General features: G+C 45.7%; 1 long non-coding RNA gene across 1 annotated transcript in view; it reads right to left on the reverse strand.

The window, feature by feature from the left end:
- Positions 1-20,300, reverse strand: part of LOC137383659 (uncharacterized) — a 58,212-nt gene extending 37,912 nt beyond the window's left edge. The window contains exon 1 of the long non-coding RNA XR_010977431.1: positions 19,964-20,300. This is a non-coding gene — a long non-coding RNA (uncharacterized lncRNA). The remainder of the gene's footprint in view (positions 1-19,963) is intronic.
- Between the last annotated feature and the right edge of the window lie 5,644 nt (positions 20,301-25,944).

The raw sequence follows: 25,944 nt of genomic DNA on the forward strand, positions 1-25,944 counted from the left end.
TTTATTACAGCTAAATATTATACACAGTACAGAGCTAACTATTTACAGAACCTTACTCTGGGTGTTACAGTTGCAGAGTCAATAAGGCTTGTAGTCACATGACTACCTGTTGGTGCTCAGCTCATTAGCACACTGAGATCTTAAAGGGACATCACTGTTAAATGCAACCATACAACACCTTTCACTGTATGTTGCACTTTACATAACATTGCATTAAAAAAAGCATGACAGATTCCTCAGGGATCAGCATCAGTGGAGGGTGGGAGCATGCAGACCATCCACCTTCTTATGAATAAGTGGCAGGTTGACACCAAAGAATAGAAAGACATTATAAGGATTCTTACTGTTAATTTACTTTTAAAATGTTTTATCTGTTACAGTTAACAATGCAAGGTTTACTTCCGAAGCTAGCTTTTCTCCAGACTGATATATGACATCTTGCAACAATTCCTTTGAGAATTAATCTATGTGTGACCATACATAGTTTCTTACGGTGATAAATGTCAACAGGAGCTCTCAGGAGCTTTAGTAAAGTCCTGATGGCTTCTCCAGCTTTAGACACTTGACATAGGAGTCTTGAAGCAGTTTCCATCCATGTCCTTTTTCTCTGTAACACTTCAGGAGCATAGAATTGCAGCAAAAACACACAGTGACACTAACTTGCAGACAGCATGTCCCTTACGTAGAGATAAGAAAGAAAGGTTCTTCTTCAAGATGCCTTCTGCCTAGTCATGTTTTGACAAGAATGAATGAGGCATGACTGAAGTTGGGAAATTGCTCATATCCATGATGATAACCACATGTCACCTGCTCATTGTATTTATCAGGAACAAGCCTTTCACAGTAAGCATATTCATTTAGTGTATGTACATAAATGAGTCTGCAAATATAACCAATAGCATCTAGCATACTGGATAAGCCATAATTGGCAAATAACCCCTGATCAATCGGTTGCTGTTAATGAGAGGTTGGGAAGTTAATCTCACAAAATGAACTACTTGATTCTTCCCCAGTGGCTCTGTAGATAAGTGAACTGCATGGTCTGGCACTGACTAGAAAATTCCCAGACTTGATTGCTAACCTATGCTGAGTTAGCTGGTCTCAGATAAGGCAACATTCGCTTGTTGCAATTGGCTCAGCATTCCAGTTCTTGTTTCTAGTCCCGTGAACTCTGCTATAAGTGCACATCGGATGAGGACAGGATCACAGATCCCATTGTGAAATACTTTGTGTTGGACCTTATTTTATGAGCTCATATATGAAAAATGACCGTTTGTGTGAAGTACTAGAAAGTAGAATCCTAGCCCACCATAAAATACCACATTCAGGAGAGATTTTAAGAGGAGAAACTGGGGAGAAAGTACCATGCTGATTTAAAAATGACTTTTGGGGCATTGATTGATTGCCCATAGTTGTCAGTAACAAAGACAGTGGCCATAGAAAATCGGTGGCAGCAATAATTATTGTCTCTTGCAATGCATAATTTATGACAGCTGATGTTCTACATTCTCTCAAATAATCACAAAACAGTTTATAGGTGAATCCAAATCTCGCAAAACAGTGCAGGTCAGAGCAGTCAATAAACCTGTACAGCCCCTCTTTATCAAGAAGGATATGTTTTATTCCACCGCACATCCAATACCCATGTTGGGATTTGATTTCAACAGCAACATACAGGGTGGATCAATCTCTGTCTTGCATCTTTGTGAAAGGCATAGAAAGTCAGAACCTTACAGCTCTAAAGCAGTTCATCTGCATGTACAAACATAACATTTGCTGCCATTCAGCAGGTCTACAGGAAATGAGGCATCCCCAACAATAATGTATTCTGCGCCAGGTGGTGACTTATGTCACAGAATTCATATAAAATCATCACGCAATAGTATAAAATTTCACCTCTGTGTAACTTTGCAGCAATCCCTTTTCACATACTGTTGTAGCTGCTCAACACGACATGATTTAAAGGGGAATTGTATTTAAGAAATTGATTACAGTCACAATACCCTGCGACCGTTGTGTATTATCCTTTCTGATCCTCCTCTATCTCTCTGCAAACATGGCCAACCACACCATCCTCCTCCAACATCTCTCCTCCCTTGCCCAGTTTGGTGAGCCTGCGCTCACTTGGTTGCACTCTTACCCTATGCAATCATTGCCAGAACATCTCCAGGAAACACATCACTTACCGCTACCTCCAGATCCCCCCATGACCTAATCATGGCTCCTTCCTTTTCCCCATCTACTAACTGACCCTTGGCAACGTTATCCACAGAATCAGGCCAGTTTCCACATGAACACTGATGAGACCCAGCTCTATCTCTGCACCACCTGTCTTAACCCCTCCACTGTCTCTATGTTGTCAGCCTGATGTTCTGACATCCCATTTTGGATGACCCGCAATTTCTTCTAGCTAACCATCATTTTTAGTTCCTGCCACAAGACCCTCCTTAAATCCCATCTCATTGATCAAGCTTTTGGCCATCATCTAAATGTCTTCTGTTTTGTTTTGATGCCCATTTTCATGGTAAAGTCTTGGGATGTTTTCCTATATTAAAGCTGCAATGTACGTGCATGTTGTTCTTTTTATTACTTAGGCTGTCTGGATCACCACAACAAATTTTCATGCTGAGAATTATTTGGTAGTAGTGTTACAGTTATAAACTAGTGATATGGAGGCCGATCGTAGTACACTTATTGCCACTCTGCCTAGAGTCATTAGACTCCCCATAGGCCATGAATGAATTCTAGGACTTTCTTACTTGTATAACTTAGCAACCATTTAGTCACTGAGCTTTGAGGAATCAATTGAATATGTTACTTTTTCCATATTTCTTGCCTCCATGCTTCCTCTGATGGGGGAAGGAATTTTTAAGGCTACAGATTTCTGGACAAATGTGTTCCATGCAGTGTGAGCTTTTGTAGAGTAGTGTCATTTGAGATGAATACGATCTACAGGAAGCACTAACAATAGTTCACCAAGGCTTCTGTGGCAGCACCAATCCCACGACCTCTGCCACCTCGAAAGATCTGAGCAGCAGGCACATGGAAACACCATCATCTCTATGTTTCCCTCTAGATGTTGACTTGGAAATAGATCATCTATTCCTTCATTGTCGCTAGGCCAAAATCCTGCAGCTGCCTACCAGACAGCATTGTGGAAGCACCTTCACCACGTGCACGGCGGCAGTTCAAGAAGAAGCCTCACCAACACCTTCTCAAGGGCTTTCTCTAGGAATATGCAATAAATGCTGGTCTTGCCAGTGATGCTCATGTCCCAAGAATGAATGTTAAAAGATTAAGTGCTATCTGCCAATCAATGCTTAGAGAACTGACAAAACTCTCTAATATAAAAATTGATGGAGGTTGAACTTCAAATTTGTCAGCCTCTGCTTGGGCTTTCCAATGCCCTGCTACTGGAGCTAACAGCCTGTGCCAAGGACATTGTCATTTGATCTCCTTTCATTTGGAGAGCTGGTGCAAACACAATGGGCCAAATGGCCTCCTTCTGTGCTGTAACAATTCTGTGATTCCAGCCCAGACAGGTGAGCTAATAGGATCTTTAATACAAAGTTGTTGTGTGAGACGAGTTTGGACAGTATCAACCTAATTCCCACTGAATATTAGTCTCTACCACAAAATTATTCCCACATTTTGTACTAACTGGTGCACAAAGGGAAAGAAAAAAATCTGTCAGTTATGAGTTTCCCTCATATATGTGGATTGTGTGTTTGAGATCTCCATAAGGAGCATATTCAGCACAAAGGAGCCATTTGGTTTCACTTACTGTTAAAGATTTAAGATTTCCTGTGAAGCCAGTGATTCAGATCAAAGCCATGTTACTGCTGCAGAAAAGTGATTTATTTATAACATATTTTTTCAGGAATTATTTTTAGGTTTTACATAATTTCCTGTGTTTTCATAGCATTTTTCCACACGGAGAATGTAACTTGTCTGTTCGCGTAACTCCTTTTTAAAAATTGTTTACATTCGGATCCGTGCAGGCTTGGAGGGCCGAATGGCCTATTCCTGTGCTGTACTGTTCTTTGTTCTTTGTTCTTTGTTCTAATGTTGCACCAGATTTAGGATCCAGAAATGTGACTGTGATTATTTTTTGATTGGAATTAGGTACAGGCCTTGACTTTCAGTTTATTTTCATTTTGTCTGATCATCTTCACTTACCTTTCCTCCCCTGAGGATATTGACTTATGCTAGGGCAACGTGGCATGTATATGGTTCCAACGGGTACTGGCAGCCCTCCCGTACCCACCCTAATCATCATGTTGAATGCTATGGATGATACGATAATAGTAGGAGTGATTCATATGGTGAATGGTTACAGAGGGACTTAAACTACTTGAAGAGGTGGGTGGGCAATTGGTATATAGAAAATAATGTACATAAATGTAAAGATTATAGAATTAATGCGGAATGTTGTCAGGGCCAAATCAGGAAAAGGATCTGGGAGAAAAGTAGATTGCTTCCTCAGGACATCACTTTAATGTCTGTCTGCTTTTATGAAATGGGATGTTAGGTTGCATAAAAGAGAATACAGCATAGATCAAAGAAAATGATTGTAGTATGGTATAGACTCAGCTGTGGTTCACTGGTCACACTCTCCTCTCTGAGTCAGAAGCTTTCAGGGTTGAGAGTCAAGTGCTGCACTCTCGGAGATGCCATTTGTCAAATGAGATGTATTTTTATCCCTCAATCAATATTGCTGAAAAACAGATTATATGGTCATTATCATATTGCTGTTTGTGGTGTTAATGGTAGGTTAATCATGTTGTTTAAGATACACAGCTGAAGGGCATTGCTTAATTAAGAACTTAAAGAGAGCCTGCTGGGCACAGAGGGAAATGCAGGAGGCAGAGATATGTTTAGTTTAGAGATACAGCACTGAAACAGGCCCTTCGGCCCACCGAGTCTGTGCCGACCATCAACCACCCATTTATACTAATCCTACACTAATTCCATATTCCTACCACATCCCCACCTGTCCCTATATTTCCCTACCACCTACCTATACTAGGGGCAATTTATAATGGCCAATTTACCTATCAACCTGCAAGTCTTTGGCATGTGGGAGGAAACCGGAGCACCCGGAGGAAACCCACGCAGACACAGGGAGAACTTGCAAACTCCACACAGGCAGTACCCAGAACTGAACCCGGGTCGCTGGAGCTGTGAGGCTGCGGTGCTAACCACTGCGCCACTGTGCCGCCCCATGTAATGGTGCTTTCTGTGAATAAACCAACTGTCAAGAAAAGGATCTGTGTCTAGCTTCTTTCTTCACCATTTGACTTTGATCCAGTTAACATATGGGACCTTGCTGCGTGCAAATTAACTGTTATGTTTCTTACATTACAACAGTGACTACAGGTCAAAAGTACTTAATTGATTGTCATTTGAGATATCCTGAGGTTGTATAAAGTGTTCTATAGATGAAAGTCTTTCTTTCTTCCTATCATGTCTTGGTCCAACCACATGCAGTACAGTATTTTGTGCAGTTCTGGAACCCTTATTTCAGGAAGAATGTCGTCGGGTGCAAAAGATGCAGGGAGGGGCGAATAGACTGATTAGGGGAATAGAGAACAAAGCAGATGAGAGATCCACAAAACTGGGGCTCTCCTTGTTAAAAGGAGATGAATGAGAAGGGATATTATTGAAGCATTCAAATGAGTAAGGTTCAGGGATACAGATGATCAGTCAGAGCTACTTGACTTGGTACAGAAAGCTCATTTTAATAAGCATATCAGGTGCTATGACATACATAGATACTTACCTGGCAGGGGAGAAACCATGATCAGTGGCCTTTGATCCTGTTCCAGGTAGGTTTTGAGTAAAATGGCTGTAACCAATTCTAGAGCTTCAGGCCAGGGAGTGTGTAACACCGTTCGGGTGGTTGTGAAGGATAAGGAAGGAGATGCACCTGTTGACCAAACCTCCTTCATTAGGAAAATCCTTATTGATTGCTGTGGATTCCAGGCTGCAGACATCTTCTGTCTGCAGGACTTCCCCAGCAGTGGCTATTTCAACATGACATTCCAGAACGTGGCGGGATGCATCAAGTTCCTGAAGGTGTTCAAGGAGAAGGGAAACCAGGTGCCACTGTTGATCCTCACAGTGGAGCCGCTCCTCACGCTGCCTTCACAATGTGACCGGGTGGTGACAATTCACCTCTACAACCCCCCATGTTCCTGTCGTGGATGTACTCACCTTCCTCACCAGGTATGTCGAGGTGGCCGGCAGCAGCACTGATGGCAAGGACCCATTTGGGATTTGGACCAGCAAGTGGCAGGTCAAGGTGACCTTGAAGGTCGATGTCAACGGAGCTATCATCCATCCTCCCTCCAGCTTCGCTATCGGGGGAAGTCGAGGCTTCTTGGTCTATGCGGGGTAGCCCAGAGTTTGTCGCACCTGTGGCAAATCTGGTCACATGGTAGCTAACTGCAGCACAGTCATCTACAAGAACTGCAAGAAGGAAGGCCATCAGACCACGGACTGATGGCAGAGTAAGTGTTGTAACCTGTTCGGTGAGGCAGGCCACCTCTACAAAACCTGCCCCAAACGCTGCCTCAGTTATGCTCAAGCAGCAAGGTCCAAGAAAAGGCCGGGAGAAGGAATGACGAATGCGTCTGGTGCTGGGAAGGAGACAAGCAACCCTCTCCGCAGCGAGGAAAGTCTACCTGAGAAGGAGAAGAAAAGGGAGGCAGCTGAAACCAGAGACCCAGCACCTACCCTGTGCCTGGAAACCCCTCCTCTACAGACAGAATCAATGGAGGAGGAGGCAGCAGATGGACAAAGTGGTCAGTGGCAAGTGGTACAAAGGAAAACCACAAAGAAAAAGCCTCCAAAAATGGAATAGGTCACCACCCAAACCAGTGGCAAGAGGAAGCTACCGTCTGAGACAGACTATGGCAGCTCCTCCTCATTGGACAAGAAAGGACCGGAACAACGGCAACTGCAAAAGAAGCAGCAGAACTCCAAGGAGCTGGAAGATAAATCCCCCCAGCTCCGGGGCACTGGAAGCTGTGATGGGCCCAGCGCACCCCAAACCCAAAACGCCGAACCCAGCAACATGCCCAGCGCATCCCAGCTCCGGAACACCGAGGGCAAAGAAGCTTGTGGCGCACTCCAGCTCCGGGAAGCCGGGAGCAGTGATGTCTTCGAGGAAGAACAGAGGGGAAAGACAGCAACAGCAGAGGACAGCCCACGCCTTGCTGCCTTCAAGGCCTCCCCGATGTCACCCCAGTGGAACAAACCCCCCATGAATAACCAGGATGGGTGTCTGAGCCTAACAAATGTGAAACAGCTTGTGTACACTATGGGTATGCAGGAACATACCCAAGGACTGGGACTAGCAAGGACAACTGGTGTGGGAAGGAACACCCAACTTTAAAATGGATATGAAGTTTGCTTCGATTAACGTGCATAGCATTAAATCCACTACACGATGTGTTTCAACCTTGGACTACCTCGTCAAGGTCAAAGCCAACCTGCTGTTTCTGCAGGAGTGTGGAATACCACACCTCAACACTTACAGGCAATGGTCACGATGGTGGTCGCACGGGCCATCAATCTGGTCAGGGGGAAATGATTCCCGTTCCTCCAGCCTGGGTATTCTGCTGTGGGGGGGGGTGGTGGGAGGCAACCTCATCATCTCCGAAGTTAAGGAGGTGGTGGGCAGTCACATCCTCGTAGCAGATGTAATGTACAACAATGCTCCACTCCAGTTAATCAATGTGTACGCCCCAGTTCAATGCAGCGAGCGGCTGACGGTCCTCCAGTAGCTCCCACTGCTGCTGGCGACGTCCAGGCCGGTCATTCTAGGCGGTGACTTCAACTGCATCATCGATGCAGCTGGACGATCCGGCAGTGACGACAGCAAACTGGACGCTACGTCCAGATTCCTAATAGAAACAGTTAAAGATGCCAAGCTGCACAACATCTTCAGCAACCCTGCAGACAGAGTGAAGCGTTGATACACCTGGTCAAGACCGGACGGGTCTGCCCATTCCAGGATTAACTTCCTGTTTGTGTCCCGTGCGTTCATGGTCAGATCCACCGATGTCAAGCCGGTGTTCTTCTCTGACCATTGCCTCCTACTGGCCGACTGTCACTTACAGGACGACCAGCGGGTTGGCAGGAGGACATGGAAGCTCAATGCTACACTGCTAATCCCAGAGAACGTTGAGGAACTCAAAAGAGATTACAAAGGTTGGAGAACTGTGAAACCCCTCTTTGAGTCTCCAGTTCACTGGTGGGAGGCGATCAAGGAGAACATCAAGAGGTTCTTTATCTTCAAAGGTGTTCAGAGGGCGAGAGACAGAGGGAAATGTCCCGACTCCAGAAAAGAATGCAAGATCTGCTCCAGCTGCAGTCGATGGGGGTTGAGGTCAAGGAGGATCTCCAAGAGGTGAAGAGCCAGCAGGCCTCCCTCTTTGCCACAGAGGCCTCCAAGATCATCTTCCGGTCCAGAGTCCACTCCGTTGAGCAGGATGAGATGTGCTCTTGTTTCTTCTTCCAAAAGGTACAGAGAGAGAGCTCTGTTATCAGCAGCCTGAAGGAAGAGGATGGCTCGGTAATGTCTTCACAGTCCGACATATTAAGGATCAGCAAATCCTTTTATGCTGGGCTGTACGACGTGAAGCCCATGGATACACAGCTTCCCATTCCTTCCTGTCATCTATCACAGAGGTCTTAGATGACAGTGTGCGGGAGAGACTGGACAAACCGCTAACTCTGGATGAGCTGACAAACAACGTCAGGTCCTTCGAGATGAGTAAAACTCCTGGAAGCAACGGCTTACCAGTTGAGTTGTATTCGGCCCTGTGGGACTGGGTCGGCCCCGACCTGCTGGAAGTATACGAGAGTATGCTCCTGGCCGGCAGCATGTCAGAATCCATGAGGAATGGCATCATCATCCTCATCTACAAGAGGAAGGGGGAGAGGGCAGAAATCAGAAATTGGCGGCCCATCTCACTGCTTTATGTAGACTACAAGATTCTGTCCAAAGTCATGGCCAGTCGGGTCAAGTCTGCTCTGGAGTTGGTGATTCACCCTGACCAGACCTGTACTGTACCCGGCAGGAAGATCTCTGATAGTCTTGCACTACTCAGCGATACGATCGCCTATGTACAGGACAGGAGGGTGGACACCTGCCTCATCAGCTTGGACCAGGAGAAGGCTTTTGACAGGATATCGCACACTTACATGATGGACGTGCTCTCCAAAATGGGGTTTGGGGAGGGAATCTGCAATTGGATCAAACTGCTCTACACAAACATCAGTAGTGCAGTCTCAATCAATGGGTGTGAATCAGAAAGTTTCCTGATCCAATCTGGAGTCAGACAGGGCTGTCCTCTCTCCCCTGTCTTGTTTGTTGTAAAGAAGCTTTTGCTGAGTCTATTAGGAAGGATGCGGGCATAAGAGGGATGACAATCCCAGGCAGTGGAGGCACTCAGGTCAAAGCCTCCCTGGACATGGACGATGTCGCCGTCTTCTGCTCGGATCCACTGTCTGTTCGCAGACTGATGAGCATCTGCGACCAGTTCGAACTGGCCTCGGGAGCCAAAGTTAACCACGGCAAGAGTGAGGCCATGTTCTTTGGGAACTGGGCCGACCGATCCTTTGTCCCCTTCACCGTCAGGTCAGACTCCCTGAAGGTGCTGTGGATATGGTTTGGAAGGGCCGGGACATGCGCCAAAACCTGGAAGGAGCGAGTAGCCATAAACTGAGCATGTGGGAGCAGCATTCTCTCTCCATTGTGGGCAAGAACCTGGTCATCAGGTGCGAGACGCTCACGTTGTTGCTGTATGTGGTGCAGGTTTGGCCCACACCCCACGCCTGCACCGTGGCTTAGAGGCCTGCTACCCGACCTGAACTCGACGGGACCCGACGACATGTGTCGGGTTCGGGTCAGGTCGGGCACATCTTCCGGGGCCAGCTTTCGGGCTCGGGTCGGGCTAAATCCAGATCGAGACAGGTCGGGTTGGCCGGACACACAAGGTAAGTGCTCTGCTGGTTAGTATTAAATATAAAAAAACTTACCTGAGCTGGGAGTTCTGGAAAAAACGGAGTGACGTCACTATGACGTCTCACGCATGCGCTGCAGTTTCTCGCAGGTTCGATGTCAGGAAGGTAAGTAAACGGATGGTCGGGTCGGGATTGGGTCGGGCTGTGTAGTGGCGGGTTCGGGTCCGGTTGGGCTCGGAGCAAAATGATAGGGACTCAGGCCGGGTTAGGCTCGGGCCCGCTGTGGTTCCGTCGGGTTCGGGCCGAGTTACTTTTCCCAACCTAAAGCAGGCCTCTACCGTTGCAGTCACCCGAGTCATTTTCCGCATTATCTGGAGATGCAAAATGGACTGGGTCCAGAGAGACACCATGTTCAAACCTCTGGATAAAGGCAGGAAAAATGTACCCAATGTCGCCCTCATTCTGATGGCCACCTTCGTGTGTGGCTGCATCAAGCTGTGCGTAGAGCCCCATTACACAAACACCAAGTGTCACTACGTGCTGAGGTTCTATCTGTGTTGTGAAGGATGGATCTGGTCACATTGCCGCAGAAAGCTCCATCCAGTTGGACCGTGCCGTACTACCTATCCTTCATGGGAAAGTTTCTGCAGAAAAACACCTTTGACCACCAATCTCTCAGGCAGTGGTCCGCATGGAATGTCCTCAAGGCCCTATGGGATAAGGAGGTAGTGGATCCTGTCGGATGGTTCCCCGAGCAGATTGCCAAGGTCATTTGGCAGAATGCCTCATTACCAGAAATTTCAAACAAGGACCAAGATGTAGCTTGGCTGGTGATGAAAAGGGCCCTCCCCGTCAGATCCTTCCTGCATGCCCAGAGTCTCACCCCCTCTACATGCTGCCCTGTCGTGGGGAAGAGACTGTTGCCCACCACCTTCTGGAATGTGTCTTTGCAAAGCAGGTGTGGAAAGAGATGCAGTGGCTTTTGTCGAGGTTCATCCCAAGCAGCTCTATAACACAGGAGTCTGTGCTCTCCGGGCTGTTCCCAGGGACGCACACCGAGATAAACATCAACTGCTGCTGGAGGACCATCAACTCGGTGAAAGACGCCCTTCGGTCTGCCCAAAACTTGCTGGTCTTCCAGAGCAAAGAGTTGTCCACGACCGAGTGTTGCAGACTGGCACATTCCAAGGTCCAGGACTACATGCTGAGGGACACACTAAAGCTTGGGGCAGCTGCTGCAAGGGCTCTATGGGGAAAGACCACAGTGTAAGGTCCTCCCGCCATAGTGAACCGAGAGGCTGGACACATGGGAAACCCCTCGGGCTGCATACACCAAAGATGGGTTTGCTGTAAAATGTACATGGCATGTAAAATGGAATGGAAGGGTAGTGAGGCAACTCACTCTTGTGTTGAAGAAAACTGTCCTTTGCACTTTTTGGAATGTCAACTCGGTGCTGTTTTGTACTGTTTTGTAATGTATTTTTTACAGATTTTTATGAATAAAATATATTTTTGGGAAAAAAATACATATAACCCTGATTCTCATTATAGTCATGATCTGCTTGGCAGGTCCATCATGCATTCCTTGACCAATTTCACTAGCAATAGAGCTGAAGAGTAGTGAAATTGGAGGGGTCAGGAGGAAAAGGAATACTCCTCTGGGCCCCACCAAATAAATCAGGAGCACTCCATTTCAGGGTGATGGTGCCCAGGCCATCGTCAACCCACTCTCCCCGGCCCCCACACCCCACAAGGGGTTGTACTCTTTTTTCCAAAAATATACTTTATCCATAAAATTTGTGAAAAACAGAAAATAACTGTTCAAATTCGACATTACATAAAGTGCAATACAAATCAGTTTCTTTCAATGAGGTGTCTCATTACACTTGCCATTACAGGTTATATTTACAATGTACATTTACATAACATGCCAAATATTCTCTGGTGCATACCGCCCAAGGGATTCTACACAGGTTCCAGCCCCTCGGTATACTACGGCAGGAGGGCCTTACACAGTGGCCTTTCCCCATTGCTTGGACTTACCTTGCTGCAGGCCCACTACCACAGAAGGAGTCAGCCCTGCACTGCTGGTTCATGTTTTTTTCCCTCTGGCCCAGGGGTCGGCGACGTGTCTGTACACGGACACTGGTGTCCGTGGTAAAAAGTTTGAGGTCCATGACTGGCAATTTCAGGAATGAGAAATTTCCCAATGATTTCTTCTTCTTTCCCCAGACAAGTCCAACTTTTTAAAAATTCACAGCTGTCAGTTTCAGCTTCAGTTTCAGTTTGTCACTGACAGGTGCTGGGAGCGGGAACAGCGACTTCAGAACTCAGGACAGGTTCGGGGTTTTCCAGCGGGTTCCGATTCCTTTTAAAAAGCCCGCTGAAAACCCCAAAGTACTGTTCCCGCTCCCAGCACCTGTCAGCTGTGAATTTTGTTTTAAAAAACTGACCACTTACAAAGTTGCTCCGAGGAGAGTTCCCGCTCTCTGCCACTGTCAGAGAAAGAGAGTGGGAAGAAAGAGAGGGGGGGAAGAAAGAGAGGGGGGACATAGAGAGGGGAAAGTGGAGGGGGGGGCAGGAGTGGGGAGACGGATGGATACAGAGGGAGGAGAGAGGGGGGTGAGAGATGGACACAGAGAGGGAATAGGGATTGACAGAGAGGGAGAGAGCGAGCGAGAGCAAGAGATCAAGATCACACCTGACAGATGGGCATCTATCCGAATTCTCCGCATCACTACATCAAGTGTGCAGGCAGACATTGATTACTTGTACGAGCAAAAGCAATGCCAGGTATCTCACTTAATAGGGAGAAATGCATTTTAAATCGGACTGTGTTTTGATTATATTAGGTTGGTTATACACTTTATATACAAATTAATTGCCCCCATATCCATGGCTGAGTCAATAATTTTGTCAAATGTCCATGGTGCAACATGTCAGTGCCTATCCCTCCTCTGGCCCCGCCTCCCTCTTCACCCCTATCAGGATTCCCTTGCAATGCCAGCAATCCCATCAAGTGCCCGCCAAAACTATTCACATTAGGCTGACCCCAGAATTTTAGTGTTTTTGAAGTTCTCTACATGGCTAAATTCAGTGTAATTTGATCTACAACAATGCTGTTGTTATTGTAATTTGATCTAGTCAATGGCAGGCAGGCTACAGAGTTGTAGCAGGATGCAGGAGAATATTTCTGCTTCATGGCATCTCATCACTAACACTCCTCAGTTCAGACAAGGCAGAGTACTAACCTTTGTGAGTTCAGATAATGCACAGTGCTCGCACTGCCCAGTTCAGATAATACAGTGCTAATACTCCCATGTTCAGATAACGCACAGCGATAACACTTTTGAGTTCAGCCAATGCATACGCATAATCAGCTGGCCTGAAACCAAAGTGTCACGATTCACTCAATTAAACGTAACTGAAATCCCAACTGACAACCTTTCAGAAATACAGTGAGGGAAAAATGATCATCTGTGCTGCAATTAAATTAGAAATTTTACAGGACCAGCCAAAAACTCGTGCATTCATAAATATTATTCTAATAGTCTACCCACCTCTTCTACAACAACTGAATTAGGATTCTGTGACACGATTACTTGCTGAGGCTCGCCTTGACTTGGATCTCATAAATATTAATGAGGAAGATAAAAATAATTGACCATGGAGAGCAAATCACCCTATCAGAGAGGATTGTTTATACCCTCAAACCAATAAATTAAGAACGCCATTTGCTTTTTTAGGAAACGTTGCTGGTCTCTCTCCAGATAGCCAAAGAAACTGCTGACAGGAAGCTTTCCTGTTTTACAGTGTCTCTGCTTATCTGGATAGTTCCTGTGGATTGAACTGTCGGCCTATTTGTGGAGGAAAGAACTCGCACTTGTATAGCGCCTTTCACAACCTCAGAACATTCCAAATTGCTTTACAGCCAGTTAAGTGCTTTTTGAAGTGCGGTCCATGTTCTAATGTAGGAAATGCAGCAGCCAATTTGTGCATAGCAAGGTCCCACAAATAGCAATGAAATGACCAGATCATCTGTTTTACTGATATAAAAATATAACCTTTAATAACAGGTGACTGAGTATTTTTAGACTGCCCTTCCTTCACCTTACTCAGCACAGACAAACTAGAGAAATAAATGTCGTTTTCTATTTAAGATTCTCTGCTATATATGGCGGCACAGTGGCGCAGTGGTTAGCACCACAGCCTCACAGCTCCAGGGACCCGGGTTCGATTCCGGGTACTGCCTGTGTGGAGTTTGCAAGTTCTCCCTGTGTCTGCGTGGGTTTCCTCCGGGTGCTCCGGTTTCCTCCCACATGCCAAAGACTTGCAGGTTGATAGGTAAATTGGCCATTATAAATTGCCCCTAGTATAGGTAGGTGGTGGGGAAAATGTAGGGACAGGTGGGGATGTGGTAGGAATGTGGAATTAGTGTAGGATTAGTATAAATGGGTGGTTGATGGTCAGCACAGACTCGGTGGGCCGAAGGGCCTGTTTCAGTGTTGTATCTCTAAAACATAAAAAAACTAAAACATCAGAAATACTATGGTAATCACGTACCCTGAAGCAAGCTGACTAATAAAGGCAAGTGACTTGAATCCCGTCGGCAAATATGGATGTTTATATCCTAATCCAACCACAATTGTGGTTTATACAGTAATTAGTTCCATTTCCTCTGGATGGTTCAAATATTAGACTGTCTCTTTTTGCAGAAACTGTTTAAAAATTCTATGGTTGTGGAAAAAGCTCAAATGACTGCTTAACAAAGGTGACCTGAGGAATTAATAACACATGATTGAACACAACACCAGTTATTAGTGACATTGCAGAATGTTTTGAAAGACCTAGGCCCTGACTTTAAAGGGAGGGGAACAGGTGCAGTCTGCACAAGCCCTAGATGGAGCCAAATTGGGGAACCCAAGAACTTGGAGGCCTGGCCCGATCTTAATAGCTAGGCCTCATTTCTAGGAATGTTCTCAGTGACCCACCAGAACACGGCCAGATTGACAACTTTGTCACAGAGCCCACAGGAAAACCTTGTCCCAGGCTCCCCCACAACACCCTTCCCAACCAACTCCCTTGTCCCTGATCCCCCTCCCCCGACCTTTCAGTATACAGCTAGTTCTTAGAAAAAGGACCTGAAATATAGAAAAACTCCCTCCCAATAAAATAGATTTGAAAATAAACAGAGAACTAGCAGTCAGATGTTCAACACAAATTATATCCATCTAAGGAGCACCAAAACCTCCAGCACCTGAATTATTCGCCCCATTATTTGTATTCAACAAGAGACTGGTGAAAATCCTCATTTTTCTACCAATATGCTTTTACAAGTATTTAATTGTATCTGTATGAAGAGTCACTATTATTATTTCGTTGTGCTATAAAAACAGAAAATATACAACTTGGATATGATCAAAAGCGAAGAAAACAGGTTAAAGTTGTGGGTATGGACCATTTGTCAGAACAGATTGTGAAAGGAAAGAACTCATATTTAAATCGCACTTTTCGCGACCTCAACACGTCCCAAAGCACTTTACAGCTAACAAAGTACTTTTAAAGTGCAGTCAATGGCCAGGATTTTACGTTGGGCGGACAGGAGCTGGCCACCGACTGAAAAGCCAGTGGTGAACCCGCTTCCGCCTCGCCTGGGGATCTGAGAGCAGTGGCGACTGCTGGGACTGCCGCCCAGCCGAACGCAGAGGAAGACATGCAGCCGAGAGTTAAGGTAAGTTTTGGGTACCTCGCCTGGGATAATTGGTCGGGTCCCGGCAAGGCAAGGGTGGTCAGGGTAGTGGGGGTGGCCCTCCATTGGGCACCCGATCATCACCCCACCGGAACGATCAGCAGCCGCCTGGTATTTCTATGAGGCTTCTCTGGGTCCTTGGCCGCCTGCTTTCCCCATGTAAAATCCGCGTGGAGGCGGGCAAAGGCCCTTAAATGGCCGTTCAGTGGCCACTTAAGGGCCTTGATTGGTCTGGGGCGGGCGCTATTGTTGCTGGTGTCCTGGTTATTATTTATGCCTCAATCAACATCACTATACAAACAGATCATCTGGTCATTATCACATTGCTATTTGTAGCTGCCTCCAACACACTTCCAGTTTTAATGGAGGTGGGACAGGGGGTGCGGGGGGAGAGCAACCAGCTCCAAGGAAAGAAAGAACAACTTGCATTTATATAGCGCCTTTCATGACCTCAGGACATCCCAAAACTCTTTACTGCTAATTAAGCAATTTTGAAGTGTCGTTACTGTTGCCATGTAGGAAATACAGCATATAGTAAACTCCCACAAACAGCAATGTGATAATGACCAGATGATCTGTTTGTGTAGTGATGTTGATTGAGGCATAAATAAGAACCAGGACACCAGTGATAATAGCGCCATGGGATCCTTTATGTCCACCCGAGCAGGCAGGGCATCGGTTTAACATTTCATCTAAAAGACAGCACCTCGAACAGTGTAGCACTCTCTCATATGGCACTGGTGTGTGAGCCTAAATTTATGTACTCAAATATCTGGACTGGAACTTGAACCCATAACCTTCTGACTCAGAGTTCTACCAACTGAGCCATAACTGACAGGAAGCGGGTTGGTACTTTAAATATTATAATCTGGCTACGTGCCTCATTTAAAGTCACCATTTGAAATTTAATTCTGGCCAACTGGGTTTCACAGACTTTGGGAAACACGCCAGCTAAACCAAGACGAGAGCTTGTTGGATCAGGAGGTAATTTTCCACTTACCTACTGGATCCATCGTGCCTACCTGAACAAACCTCCACCCCCATGATTAGACACCCCCACATCCAATCTCCCTCCTGATTTTCCCCAGAGAACCTTCGATCTCTTCCACCCTCCCCCCCCGCCACCACCCTCAGAGGCCTCTGTTCCCCCCCCCATGGAGGTCTCTGACCTCCTCTTTACCTTCCCCATCAAGGCCTTTGACCTCCTCCCCACAACAAGCCTATAGTCTCTCCTCTGAAGCCTCCAAACCCCCTCCCAGGCTTCTTATCTCTCCCTCATCCATCCAGCTCCCCAGCCTACAATTTCCTTCCCTCTCCCACGCCCCCCCACCCCTCCCCACTGAGGCCTCTGATGTCTCCCCCACTTCAGTTCCCTGGCCTCTGATCTTCCTTTGAGGCCTCCAAACCCCAACCTGAGGCCTCTGATCTCCCTCTTCCCCCCACCCCAACCAGACCTCCAATCACCCTCCAGGCCTCCAAGCACCACCCAGAGGACCCCATGATTCGATTCCCCTGGGAACCCAGAATTGGACCCCCACTCAGAAATGACAATACCCCAGCCTGATCAGGTTGGCTTCCAGGCAGGGGAACCTGTCGGTGACATCACACGCATGCTGTGGAGTTAAAACTCTCAATTGTTTTAATGACAAAATTTGGTAATACGGCAATTTAAGTGCACAATACTTGCACATAATAATCCTATTTACAACACCAGCTTGCATTTATATGCAACGTTTGCATATAAAAACATCCTAAGATGCTTCACAGAAACGTGAGGAAAATAGATGCTAGTGCAAAAGAAGAGAATTTAGGAGGAGTGATCAAAAAGAAGTGAGTTTTAAGGAAGCTCTTAAAGGCAGAGAGGGAGGTGGAGAGGTATGGGTGTTTTAGAAAAGGAATTCCAGAGCATGGGACCTTGGCAGCTAAGGGTACAGCCACCAATGATGGGGGCAAAATGAGAGGGAATGCATAAGAGGCCATAGTAACAGAGGCCAGAATTCTACCGGGCCATTTAGAACATGTTTGGAGGTGCCATAAAATGGGAGCAGACCGTGTTTGGCCAGAAGTCTGATGTCTTGACTTCGCTTCCAGATTTTACCAGCGGCGGGAACCATGGAGGACAGACTTCTGAAATCGAGGCAGCGGGATACCAGTTAAGGTACCTGAAAGGCCGATAAACTCTAATTTTATGGCATATTTCTAATTTTATCAATGGCGCACAGTACCCATAGGTCTTTGGAGCTCTGCCTGGTGAAACAGGGCGGTGAGGGGGATAAGAACTGGCTCTCTCAGGAAGCCATTGGGAGAGCCAGCGTGCAATGGCAGGAAGGGTGATGCAAAAATGGCACTGCCATATGTCGGCAGAAGGGGGAAGAAGGTGCCACTACTCTGGAGGCGTGTTGCCAGGATCACATAGGGGCAGTGGCACTTGGTCCAAGGAAAGAACTGAGGGACAGGTTTGGGATTGGGGACCATTTACATAGAATGCCTATGAGTCAAAGAGAGGACACCTGCCATGGGCCTCACCCACCCAGGCCTTGGAGCCCCCACTGAGGAGGAGGCGCAGCTCAGAGGGCGTGAGGTCCAGGCACTGGCAGGGGCACTTCACCAACTTCAGAACAGCTAGAGAGTCAGCCTCAGGGTGGCCATGTCAGAACAGGGCACAGTGACATGCCAACAGGGACCTGCGTGCAGAAGAGACTATCCACAAGAGACAGTGTACCACACAAGGCTGTACTTTCTCCAAATGTCTGAGTGGCAGTGCCAGCAAAAACTGCAGCTCTCCAGGGAGGCCGTCACTGATCTCTGCACCATGCTGCAGGACGAGCTAAGACCCATGGGGTTTGGTGGACACCCAATGCTAATCGCCCTGTACATCACTGTGGCTCTCAACCTCTACGTCTCTGGATCTTTACGGGGATCCACTGAGGAAATATGTGGGATCTCCCAGTTTGCTGCTCTTCAGTGCAACAAGCAGGTGACCAATGCCACGTTCAAAAGGGCTCATGACTATGTGCACTGCGCACCGATCCGGGAAGTCAGTCGGAGAAGGGCCATCGCTGGATTCCCCCAGGTGCAAGGCGTCATCGACTGCACACATTGCCATCAAGGTTCCCATGGAGCAGCTAGCAGCCTTCATCAACAAGAAGGCCTTCCATTCCAGCAATGTCCAACTGGTCTGCAACCACTGAAGGCGGATCCTTCAAGAATGTGCACACTTCCCAGGAAGCAGCCACGATGCCTACATACACCCAGGTGCCGCAGTTTGTCTGATCCCCCGCATGAGTTCAGGGATGGATACTTGAAGCCAAGGACTACCCACGAAAGACCTGGGTACTCACACCCGTGAGGAACCCACACATGGATGCAGAGGAGAAGTACAACACCTGCCACAGGTCAACACGAGCAACCATCAACCATTGGGTTTCTGAAGATGTGATCCAGGTGCCTAGACCTTCAGAGATCAGGAGCAAGAATGGGTGACTTAAACTGAGTGCAGGTAGGACAGAGAGAGCAGAGTTTACAGAGGGTAGAGGGTGAGAGCTCAGCCAGGAGGAAATTGATTGGGAGGTGATAAAGGCATGGGCGAGGGTTTCAGCAGTAGATGGGCTTAAATAGGGGAAGTGGGAAGCTTTGAAAGTAGGAAACTCGTTATCCATGCTGAGATGCTCTCTCCTTCCTGCAGCCTCAGCAGTGGCCACCTCTATTGGTGGTGCTGCCGAGTCTGCCAAACTGCCAGTCCTCTGATTTGGCCAGAAGCTCTGGGAAGCGGACCACCATCTTCAATTGGACGGCAGTCCCAGTGCTGCCTCTTAGTTGGCACTGCCGGTCAAATGTCACCCGGGGTCCCGGCGTTTGCTGGCATGGGTTTGGGGCCCTACGTTTAGTCCTGGCGGCACGACTACTTACCTAATGAGAAAATTCCAACCATGGTTTCTGCAGGTACCTTACCCACTGCATGCAAGAAATTAATACCAGTTTGAAATACTTCAACCAAAACCAATTGTTACGACCACAGTGAGATCGTTAATGTGAAAAAATACGAGATATGAACCCCAGACCAATTTCAAGAATTGCTCGATAAGATTTCGGGTTTTAAGACTTTTATTATAACAACAAAACTAAAAGAAATCCCCAATTAACTGAATAGTACTTTGTAAGTGGCTGATACCTCAAATTACTAAGAAAGGTATTTTCTTTACTTATTAAAAGTGCTTGAAAACGTCACACCACACTTACATGTTTAGTCCTTTTTAATTATGAAATCCTTTGCAGTTTAAAGTCCCAAATTCCTCCCAGTAGCAATGGTGTGGATCTCCCAGACTATTTCAAAAATCAATGTTCTCTTCGCTCACTTCTCCAAACACTTCTGACCTGGGTGTCCATGAATAAGGCATTTCCTACCGGTCCTCCACTTTTGTGCAAGCTACGACTCTCAAAACAGGTTCAAGACTTTGCAGCCTTTTACGGTAGCAGGCTTCCAAAAGCAGCTGTCTCTCCTCTCTGTCTCTCTCTCGAGGCCGTAACCGTTGTTAGCCCTCCCTCTCTGATTTGCAAAAGAAAATCTTTCATCTGTGTTCTCTGTTGTCCTGGTAACCTTCCACAGAGTGGAGGTGAAATCACCTGACCTTCTGCACTCCATCTTGAAGTTTTAAAAATCATAATTTTCTAAACATAATCATGTTACAAGGTCCATTGTTCATAACACGAATTTTGCCATTTTGCAAATATAATTTGAAGCAAATTTTAAACATACACTTTATAAGGAAGAGTACAATTAAAAGATTCAGTAGCAGCAGATAGCTGAAGGGAGATTTAACCCACTGAGCACTGAAAACATAATCCAGGGAAAATCATTGTTATGCTTGGATTAAGAATATTCCTACCAATGTTTTTCCTGGATGAGGAATTTACATAACCAAGTTACATAGGAAGTGATCTGTATCACTGGAATTTCACTCATATACTTATGTGTACTTCGGTCAAGAGTAGCCCAAGGAGTGTTCACTGGAATGTCAGAATCTACTTCAAAACCAAGCCAAAAGTCAGATACTCTACATAAAGTAGCTGGATCAGCCAGGGTGAGTCCAGATGCCATTAGCCCAATTTAAACCAGCTATAACTTGCATTTTTGCAGTGTCCCCTTGTGTGTTTACAAGGGGGAGAGAATATGTTGAGCAGGAGACAGGGAAAATTAAGGGAGAGAGAAATAGGCATTTCTTTGTAGTTCTACTTATTGATTCACCATTATAGTGCTAACTTTCAAACCTCCTGACACACAGTGATCAGTAGCACGTGTCTATTTATATTCACTAATGTACGTCTGACATGACATTGGTAACTGTGGCTATTGTGCTGCCTCTGCTACTCTGCTATTATACAGAGTTTTGAACTTCATTTATTATCTTAAATACAGTGTAACTGAAAGAGAATTGCCAACATGAATACCAGGCATAGTTCATTCCTGGATAACCCTTTAGTGGAATAGCTATTTTGTTACTGAACCTGCTTTTAGCTTAACTTGCCCCTATTTCCTGATGGGTGAGGGTTTCACCTGGTGCACTACAGAGACATACAGGTCCCAGGTTTGATCCAAGTGTGTCTGCTTAGGCTGAGCTCAGTGGTGGAAGCTACTGGAATTGACTTCAGTACCCTTGAACAATGATGAAGAAAAATCAGCCAGGGTGTATTGTGTCAACTCTGGGCACCACACTTTAGGAAGGAGGTTAAGGCCTTGGAAAGGGTGCAAAGGAGATTTACTTGAATGATACCAGTGATATGGGACTTCAGTTATGCAGAGAGAGTAGAGAAGCTGGGACAGTTCTTCAACTGAGAAGGTTAAGGGAAGATTGAACAGGAGGTGTTCACAATTATGAGGGTTTTGATAGGCTAAATAGGGGATAACAGTTTCCAATGGCAGGAGGGTCAGTAACCAGAAGGTATAAATCTAAGATAATTAGCAAAAGAATCAGAGGGGAGGTGAGATGGCATTTTTATAACAGTGAGTTGTTATGATCTGCAATGCACTGCCTGATTAAGTAGTGGAAGCAGATTCAATAATAACTTTCAAAAGACAATTGGATATATACTTGAAAAGGTAAAAATTTCAAGGCCATGAGGAAAGAGCCGGGGAGTAGGACTAATTGGATAGCTCTTTCAGAGAGCCAGCACTAGCATGACAGCCTAATGGTCTCCTTCAGTGCAGTACAATTCTATGGTTGATCATTATCCAGTAACTCTTGGTAGAAAATGAGTGCATGTGAATGTTGCTTCAGAGCAAGATCAAGCTCAGCTGTGATGCTCCTAGCCAACACTCACTGCCTAGGGTCCTACATGAAGCATGGGTAAGTGGGAAAGGTACCAAAGTTATAGCTAAACCCTACATGAGACATCAGCCATTAGAACTCCATGGCTTGGCATCTGTTCCCCTATCATCACTTTGTAACACCTTGGGGAATTTTCCAATGTTGAAGGCACAATATATATGCTGGGGGCTAGAAATTGGATAGCCCCATTTTTTGGGCATGGGGGCCATGATTTATGGGTGCAGATCTCAGTGCACAAAGGAGTATGCAGATTCTTAAAGCAATCTGTCCTTCAACAGTTTACTAAGACCCATAGGAGTGGCAGTGGCACCGTGAAGAACGAACATGTTGTCCTCTTGCAGGAGAACAGCATTCGTCATCCCACCACTGCCACTTTGCCAGTGCCCTTGCTGTTGCCTCTCAGCCAGCCAGCCCAGACTGCTGCCGTCCATGTTGAGGGGTGCAGTCCAAAGCCAGACCTGCAAGGCCCAAAGCTGCTGGAAGGCATCTTATGAGGCCATGCTGCAGCCATTGGGGTAGTACCTTGTAGGAGGTCTAAGTCAAACAAATTTCTAGCCCAAGCAGTTGTTAATATTTAATATTGCACCCAATGCGATTTGCATCCCTTGTCCCTCATTATAACCCCACTCTCCATCCTATTCAGGAAGTCAGGGGTCGGCAACATGTCCGTACACAGACACCAATGCCATGGTAAAAATTTTGAGGTCCACGGTAATTTTAGATGTCTTGCTCCAAGTCTTTAAACTTGTAATTTAAAATAACCTAGCGGCTGTGATTTGAATGTTGCCCATAATCTCGTATTAATGCTCATGTAAAGACAAACGCGGTAGTTGGATATAATAAACTTCTTGTATGTGCAGCATATACTTTGGTACAATATAGAACCTACACACAGAATAAAACATGAACATGGCTTCTGATTCCTAGTGTTCCTTATGGACCAAAACAGCACCCTTCAAAGCGTTGCTTTTCCTCATAACTGTTCTACCAAGTAAGTATTTCATGAGTTGTAATAGTTGGTTTGTTTATTAATTTTATTTATATTTTTCTTCTAATTTTTATTCACTGCACTAATGCCTTGCGGTTGCGGTTCCTCGGCTTTGCTCATGGGTCATTGAGTGTCCGTAGACGATTCCAAGTAGCCACAAACTGACCGGTCACTGTCAGGAGCATTTTCCCACGGGAACAGCAGCCTAGGCTGATGAACACATTTATTCCCAGGTCCAGAGGCCAATTGCACTGTCCATAACTTGGGATCAGCTAACTAACAGGCTACAGCTTTGGACCTTCCCATTCTGTTTCACATTGGCAGTGCACTTAATCGCTGAAATAGAGGAGACTCTGTATGGTTGCATGTGTCCGTGTGTGCTTGTATTTTATGAATGTATATTTCACAGAAAGTATAAAAACCCTTCATATCTAAATGTTCTATTAGTAACTTCCTGTTACTTTGTGACTAGAACACAGATGGCAGAATGAACTTTCACAAGTGACTAACTAAGGAAGTTAAAGATAGTAACAAATTGAAAGAAAAAGTATACAATACTGCGAACATTAGTGGCAAATCAGAAGATTGGACAGATTTTAAAAACCAGCAAAAAATGACTAAAAAATAAGAAGGAAGAAATTAGAGTATGAGAGAAAGCTAACTAGAAATATAAAAACAGATAGTAAGAGTTTCTACAAGTATTTTCCTTTTCAAGTAACATAGGCGAGAGTGAGTCTGGGGAATTAATGATGGGTAACAAAGAAATGGCGGAAGCGTTGAACAAGTATTTTGTGTTAGTCTTCACCTTAGAAGACACAAAAAGTACCAAAGATGCCTGAAAAACAAGTGATAAATGGGAGGAAAGAACTTAAAACAATCACAATCATCAGAGAAAACTATTAAAGCTAAAGGCTGACAAGTCCCCAGGACCTGATGGCCTACATCCTTGGGTCTTTAAAGAAGTGGCTGCAGAGATAGTAGATGGATTAGTTGTGATCTTCCAAAATTCCCTAGATTTTGGAAAGGTCCCAGCAGACTGGAAAATAGCTAATGTAACACCTCTGTTCAAGAAAGGAGGGAGACAGAAAACAGGAAACTATAGGTCAGTTAGCCTAACATCTGTCATAGGGAAAATGCTAGAATCCAATATTAATGAGTTTATAGCAAGACATTTAGAAAATCATAATGTGATCAGGCAGAGTCAACATGGTTTTATGAAAGGGAAATTGTGTTTGACAAATTTATTAGAATTGTTTGAGGAAGTAACAAGCAACATGGATAAAGGGGAACCTGTAGATGTGGTGTACTTGGATTTCCAAAAGGCACTCAATAAGGTGCCACATTAAAGGTTACTACACAAAATATGAGTTCATAGTGTAAGGGGTAACATATTAGCATGGGTAGAGGATTGGTTAGCTAACAGGAAGCAGAGAGTAGGGATAAATGCATAATGTTTGGGTTGGCAGGATGTGTCCAGTGGAGTGCCACAGGGATCAGTGCAGGGACCTCAACTATTTACAATCTACATCAAAGACTTGGATGAAGGGACCGAATGTATGGTTGCTAAATTTGCAGATGACACAAAGATAGGTAGGAAAGTAAGTTGTCAAGAGGACATACATTGAGCAGCGAATACAGTATAATAAATTGAAAGTGGTACAAGTAAATCGCTGCTTCACCTGGAAGGAGTGTTTGGAGCCTTGGATGGTGAGGAGAGGGGAAGTAAAAGGGCAGGTATTGCACCTCCTCTGATTGCATGGGAAGGTGCTGTGGGAAGGGGACGAGGTGTCGGGGGTGATGGAGGAGTGGACCAGGATGTCGTGGAGGGAATGATCCCTTCGGAATGCTGACAGAGGAGGGGAAGGAAAGATGTGTTTGGTGGTGGCATCATGCTGGAGGTGGCAGAAATGGCAGAGAATGATTCTTTGGATGTGGAGGCTGGTGGGGTAGAAAGTGAGGACAAGGGGAACCCTGTTGCGGTTCTGGGAGGGAGAGGAAGGGGTGAGGGCAGATTGAGGGCCCTGTCAACCACAGTGGGGGGGAATCCTCGGTTGAGAAAAAAGGAAGACATGTACAAGCGCTGTTGTGGAAGGTTGCATCATTGGAACAGTTGCGTCAGCGATGGAGAAACTGGGAGAATGGGATGGAGTCCTTACAGGAAACAGGGTGTGAGGAAGTGTAGTCAAGGTATCCATGAGAGTGGGTGAGCTTATAATGAATATTATCCACACTCAGTGCCATGCGCCGCCACATGTACACACTTGACCTCTGTCTCCAGATAGGCTGTCTACTAATATTCAGAATTACGCCACAAGATTTCATGTTTTAAACAAAAGCTTTACTGTACAAGAGTTAAACAAAGCAAAACACTACTAACTTAGCACTACAATTTGGAAACACTTACTCTCTAAACTTAAAATCGTAACAAAACATGAAAACATATACTTGAAACTCTAAATCTCAACAAAACACTCCTGTTCGACTGTTACTTCCACCCCAAGAGTTCCCCTATATGTTACGGGACTTTGGCAGTTTGTTCATGTCTCCTGGGACCAATCCAAAGTGTACCACAGCCCTTAGGAATTCATTTTAATTTTCCTTAATTTCTCAGCTGTCTTCTGAAGTAACAGATCTCTTGGGGATTCTCTAGCCATCCAGCTTGGCAAATCCTCCAGTTCCCCTCCCGAATGTGAACTTCCCAGTTTGAACACAAGCCTTACTCAAAACAGAAACACCCCTGGTTCCTGAACACTTCTTTGCTCCTGAGCTCAGTTGATTTCAAAGCCAACAGCTTTCCAAAAGCCAACTGTTTGTCTGTGTCCAACAGCTTTCCAAAAGCCAACTGACTGTGTCAGCAAGCACCAAAAAAAAACCTGACCCAAAAGGCATCTTCTGAACAACATTTA

This window comes from Heterodontus francisci, chromosome 24 (assembly GCF_036365525.1).
Source record: "Heterodontus francisci isolate sHetFra1 chromosome 24, sHetFra1.hap1, whole genome shotgun sequence".
Lineage (NCBI taxonomy): Eukaryota > Metazoa > Chordata > Chondrichthyes > Heterodontiformes > Heterodontidae > Heterodontus > Heterodontus francisci.